This window comes from Garra rufa, unplaced genomic scaffold (genome assembly GCF_049309525.1).
Source record: "Garra rufa unplaced genomic scaffold, GarRuf1.0 hap1_unplaced_002, whole genome shotgun sequence".
NCBI lineage: Eukaryota > Metazoa > Chordata > Actinopteri > Cypriniformes > Cyprinidae > Garra > Garra rufa.
Window position 1 is genome coordinate 9,283,534 of NW_027394277.1, and position 6,610 is coordinate 9,290,143.

At 35.6% G+C, this 6,610-nt stretch overlaps 1 long non-coding RNA gene across 1 annotated transcript; it reads left to right on the forward strand.

Moving 5' to 3' along the window:
* Window positions 1-300: 300 nt before the first annotated feature.
* On the forward strand, window positions 301-1,219 carry LOC141305378 (uncharacterized). Its single transcript, XR_012344388.1, has 3 exons — window positions 301-437; window positions 666-720; window positions 1,142-1,219. It is a non-coding gene; the product is annotated as an uncharacterized lncRNA (long non-coding RNA).
* Window positions 1,220-6,610: the final 5,391 nt, after the last annotated feature.

The following is a 6,610-nucleotide window of genomic DNA, read 5'->3' on the forward strand; positions in this document are numbered from 1 at the left end:
AAAAACAATAGTTAAATGTATATATGTACTTTGACATCAATGACATGCAGCACATAAGAGCACATCGGTTGATTAAACATGTTTAAAAATTAAATTAAAAAGTACTACTCAGATGTAGCATTCTGAAAGTTTATTTCTGAAAATAAATGCAATGAAAGACTGTGATATGTAGGAGGAGCTCAGGAACAATTCACTGAAATCTGTAAATTAATTTGAGCATGGCTGACTTAAATAAGTGCTTTAAAAGTATTTTGTAATTTCAGATTTGCTAAACATGTCCTCTGACTATCAAAGAAACTGGAGATGTCGAAGCGCAAGAGTTGATGCCTTAGCGGAAGAGGACAGCAGCTCAGAATCCGAGGGGACAGTGGAGCCTGCCTTGGTGTTTTACAATTTCAAATAGGTGGAACCAGATAATTACCCCATGCCATCAGCAAGTAAGGAATATTATATGGTGTTTGAAACGCAGGCCATTTATGGGAAATTCATTAAAGCAAAGTTTGCAAACAGTCCGTTTGTAAATCTTTTATTAGAGGTACAAGTAGTTGTTTATCGATAATCTAATGCCAATATCGATACCATTGTTTTTGTTTGCTGTCAATTCTGTCTTGCTCTTGATTTTTCAAAACATTATTACATTATTTTGATTGTGGTGTCACTTTTAGGTTCAGCAACTGTCCAGAGTTGGCCGAATGTCAGTCAGAGACTGTGTATGAACAGGTATGTATTTACCTAGCATTGTTTGTGTGTTTTGCTGTGTCGTATTTCAGAAAAAAATGACAATAGTAACAGTATCCACAATAATAACCTCAACCTTTGGTAATACTATAATTCTGTCACACACTATATCTACTTATATAATTGCCTGTTTTTGTGTTGAAGTTGTAATGTCTGTGCTAAATCAGGTTGTTCGTAGGACTTAAAACAAGATATAAAAACATAATGTTAGTGTAAGAACTGAATTAATCATTACTTGTCACAAAAACTTTAGATAGGGATAGAGCACTTATTACATGATAGAGAGTGTTTGTGAAAGTGTATGTTTTAACACTGCATGCAATTGGCAAACTGCACAGTGCTAATTTGTAATACTGATCTTACAATGCATTTTAATATTATGACTGAATCGTTTATTTCGCAGAATCATGTCAAATGCCTTAATGGCAAAATTCAACATGCAGGGTGGTGGCCAGCTGGAAAAGGCTGCATTCAAGGCTACATCTTTATATAATATAATACAAGGTAATTTGTGACACATCGTATGTTCCTTGTGTCTTATTTAAAAGACCTGTTTTTATCAGAAATGTCCAAACGCATAATTAACATGTTTTAGTCCCGGTGTTCTCATATGTGGACATGTATGAAATCAACATCCTGCATCACGAATTAAGTCGTCACTTTGTTTTGAAATGAATAACATTTTTCTGAGATGTTGATTCATGACACACAGTTTAAAAATTAGACAAATTTAAATAATTACAAATTATCTTATTTCCATAAGAGTGTCACTACATTACTTTTAGACTTTTTGAAGACTAATCATTTGGTATCTCAGAGAAGCTCATGTTCATGAAATGGATGGGAAAAGTCTTGTTCGACTGCATTGTACAATTAGTTTGATAGATAAAAACACTTTAAAAATAAGTGCTTGTTTAACTTTTTGCTTTTTACATTCATATTTTCTTCCCTCAGATGCTGTGAAGAGGTGGAACCCCAATTCAACGGAATCGGAAATTGATGGCGCTATGGCTGAACATCTAAAACATGCTCCAGGAAGAGCAGGAGGTGGGGGTTATAAAAAATAAGATGTGGGAGATATTTGTGACAGCTCAATTCCTTAAATTTAGTTATGAAACTGAATTTGTTTCGTGATGAACATGTTAATTTTTCCTGTTTCCCAGGTGAATTTGTATTAAAACCATAAAATAAATGTGATAAATAAATTGTGACTTTAGTTCATCCCGTTATCTTTGATCATTTGTAATGAACTACTAAAATGTTAATAATATAACACTTTATTTTACAGTGACCTTGTTACATGTAGTTACTGTAATAACTATAAATTATGCATAATTGCATGTATCAAACCTTAACCTTATATTCAGATGCAGTTAATTATATTAAGTACTTAAATGTATAAGTAAAGTAATGTGTTGTTTGATCTACACGTGATTATAACGTGTTCTATCTAGACGTTTCGGTATGACTGGGCCGATTTTGGCCCTTTTTAGAACCTTTGTCAAGTTTAGATGCTTAAACGTCAAAATCGCCTGTTTACGATTTAACACAATTAGTGTATGATTATTTTATATGCAGGCTTATATGCCTACACTTATGCATAAACACACCATATAAACATCCAGAAGAAGACTAATTCTGACGTCCATGGACGCGCTGAAGAGACGTGGAATTCACGGCCAGAAAAGACGTGGAATTCACGGCCAGAAAAGACGTCGGTTCAACTTTCATTTTGGAACTATTTTTCAACCATGACGGGACGTGTCGGACGGACGTCTTTTCAACGGTCAATACACGTCCAAATGTTTTCTGGGTGGTGAGGTTAACAACAGCCGTACTTTGTTGAACTAACGTGGTTCAAACGATGAGACCATATGAAACAGTCTTTACTAGCTTATTCGTTTCCACAAAAATGCAGCACAAATAAGCAAGCATTTTAACGTTTTAAATACACTAATCTACAATTATTGTTCAATCGCTGGAGTGTTTTTTTATTTTTTAAATGCCTTTAAAATATGTAGTTTTGTGAACACGGACGAAGAAACGCCAGCCCCGAAGGTCATCCGTAAACCACATAAACAGCTCATATGCGCTTAATATAGCTCTTTAAAATGATATTCTGTTTACATTGTGTACAGTCGCTGGAGTGTTTTTATTTAAATGCTTTTAAAGAGACCGAGAGCTCGGAGCCTTGACTCTCATGTCAGTAAAACAGAAAACACTGGCTGAAGGCAGCTCTCTCCGTTTTAAATGAAACTGCTTGCAAACTCCTGAAATTAGCTCTTGTTCAAAGGGGTTGACGGAATGAAATGGCTGGAACATTTAAATTTTAAAAGGCCGTATTTATTTTCATTTTCCGCTCCACCCCTTCAGTGGAGTGGAATGGCCTAAACTGGGCATTATTTTTCGTACGTGACCTGTGGTTAGAAGCATTGTTTCTTGTTAGCAAGACATATGGCTTAATAAATTATGTTCTTGGGCATAATTTGCAAGCTAACATGAAGTAAAAGCTATAACCTACGTTTAACCTAAATATAAATGATTTTATTCAGTATTTTTGTGCGTCCTCTATAAAGCAACATTTATGAGTAGTGCGCATGCGCACAAATGCCTAAGGGAACTTTCGGAGTATAAGAGGGAAACTGTGCTAAATCAAACATAAAATACAGCGAAATGACAGGGAGCAAGAAAATATTACGTGAGTGATTAGGTGCTTTGTTCAATACAGGTGCATTTTTTTGAGAACTCTAATCAGGTAAATAGCAGAAGTTATTAGTTGGTCATTAAAAACGGCCGTGCTTTGTTGAACTATGTGGTTCAAACGATGAGACCATATTCATGAAACAGTCTTTACTAGCTAATTCGTTTCCACAAAAATGCAGCACAAATAAGCAAGCATTTTAACGTTTTCAATACACTAATCTACTATTACTGTTCAATCGCTGGAGTGTTTTTATTTTTTATTTTTTAAATGCCTTTAAAATGTGTAGTTTTGTGAACACGGACGAAGAAACGCCAGCCCCGAAGCTCATCCGTAAACCATATAAAGCAGCTCATATGCGCTTAATATAGCTCTTTAAAATGATATTATGTTTACATTGCGTACAGTCGCTGGAGTGTTTTTATTTAAATGCTTTTAAAAGAGGCTCAGTGATGTAGTTCGCAGACCGAGAGCTCGGAGCCTTGACTCTCATGTCAGTACAACAGAAAACACTGGCTGAAGGCAGCTCTCTCCGTTTTAAATGAAACTGCTTGCAAACTCCTGAAATTAGCTCTTGTTCAAAGGGGTTGACGGAATGAAATCGCTGGAACATTTAAATTTTAAAAGGCCGTATTTATTTTCATTTTCCGCTAAACCCCTTCAGTGGAGTGGAATGGCCTAAACTGGGCATTATTTTTCGTACGTGACCTGTGGTTAGAAGCATTGTTTCTTGTTAGCAAGACATATGGCTTAATAAATTATGTTCTTGGGCATAATTTGCAAGCTAACATGAAGTAAAAGCTATAACCTACGTTTAACCTAAATATAAATGATTTTATTCAGTATTTTTGTGCGTCCTCTATAAAGCAACATTTATGAGTAGTGCGCATGCGCACAAATGCCTAAGGGAACTTTCGGAGTATAAGAGGGAAACTGTGCTAAATCAAACATAAAATACAGCGAAATGACAGGGAGCAAGAAAATATTACGTGAGTGATTAGGTGCTTTGTTCAATACAGGTGCATTTTTTTGAGAGCTCTAATCAGTTAAATAGCATAAGTTATTGGTGAGGTTAACAACAGCCGTACTTTGTTGAACTAACGTGGTTCAAACGATGAGACCATATGAAACAGTCTTTACTAGCTTATTCGTTTCCACAAAAATGCTGCACAAATAAGCAAGCATTTTAACGTTTTAAAAACACTAATCTACAATTATTGTTCAATCGCTGGAGTGTTTTATTTTTTATTATTTTTAATGCCTTTAAAATATGTAGTTTTGTGAACACGGACGAAGAAACGCCAGCCCCGAAGCTCATCCGTAAACCACATAAACAGCTCATATGCGCTTAATATAGCTCTTTAAAATGATATTCTGTTTACATTGTGTACAGTCGCTGGAGTGTTTTTATTTAAATGCTTTTAAAGAGGCTCAGTGGTGTAGTTCGCAGACCGAGAGCTCGGAGCCTTGACTCTCATGTCAGTAAAACAGAAAACACTGGCTGAAGACAGCTCTCTCCGTTTTAAATGAAACTGCTTGCAAACTCCTGAAATTAGCTCTTGTTCAAAGGGGTTGACGGAATGAAATCGCTGGAACATTTAAATTTTAAAAGGCCGTATTTATTTTCATTTTCCGCTCCACCCCTTCAGTGGAGTGGAATGGCCTAAACTGGGCATTATTTTTCGTACGTGACCTGTGGTTAGAAGCATTGTTTCTTGTTAGCAAGACATATGCCTTAATAAATTATGTTCTTGGGCATAATTTGCAAGCTAACATGAAGTAAAAGCTATAACCTACGTTTAACCTAAATATAAATGATTTTATTCAGTATTTTTGTGCGTCCTCTATAAAGCAACATTTATGAGTAGTGCGCATGCGCACAAATGCCTAAGGGAACTTTCGGAGTATAAGAGGGAAACTGTGCTAAATCAAACATAAAATACAGCGAAATGACAGGGAATAAAAAATATTAAATGAGTGATTAGTTGCTATGTTCAATACAGTTGCTTTTTTTGAGAACTCTAATCAGGTAAATAGCTGAAGTTATTAGTTGGTCATTAAAAACGGCCGTGCTTTGTTGAACTATGTGGTTCAAACGATGAGACCATATTCATGAAACAGTCTTTACTAGCTAATTCGTTTCCACAAAAATGCAGCACAAATAAGCAAGCATTTTAACGTTTTAAATACACTAATCTACAATTATTGTTCAATCGCTGGAGTGTTTTTTTATTTTTTAAATGCCTTTAAAATATGTAGTTTTGTGAACACGGACGAAGAAACGCCAGCCCCGAAGGTCATCCGTAAACCACATAAACAGCTCATATGCGCTTAATATAGCTCTTTAAAATGATATTCTGTTTACATTGTGTACAGTCGCTGGAGTGTTTTTATTTAAATGCTTTTAAAGAGACCGAGAGCTCGGAGCCTTGACTCTCATGTCAGTAAAACAGAAAACACTGGCTGAAGGCAGCTCTCTCCGTTTTAAATGAAACTGCTTGCAAACTCCTGAAATTAGCTCTTGTTCAAAGGGGTTGACGGAATGAAATCGCTGGAACATTTAAATTTTAAAAGGCCGTATTTATTTTCATTTTCCGCTCCACCCCTTCAGTGGAGTGGAATGGCCTAAACTGGGCATTATTTTTCGTACGTGACCTGTGGTTAGAAGCATTGTTTCTTGTTAGCAAGACATATGGCTTAATAAATTATGTTCTTGGGCATAATTTGCAAGCTAATATGAAGTAAAAGCTATAACCTACGTTTAACCTAAATATAAATGATTTTATTCAGTATTTTTGTGCGTCCTCTATAAAGCAACATTTATGAGTAGTGCGCATGCGCACAAATGCCTAAGGGAACTTTCGGAGTATAAGAGGGAAACTGTGCTAAATCAAACATAAAATACAGCGAAATGACAGGGAGCAAGAAAATATTACGTGAGTGATTAGGTGCTTTGTTCAATACAGGTGCATTTTTTTGAGAACTCTAATCAGGTAAATAGCAGAAGTTATTAGTTGGTCATTAAAAACGGCCGTGCTTTGTTGAACTATGTGGTTCAAACGATGAGACCATATTCATGAAACAGTCTTTACTAGCTAATTCGTTTCCACAAAAATGCAGCACAAATAAGCAAGCATTTTAACGTTTTCAATACACTAATCTACTATTACT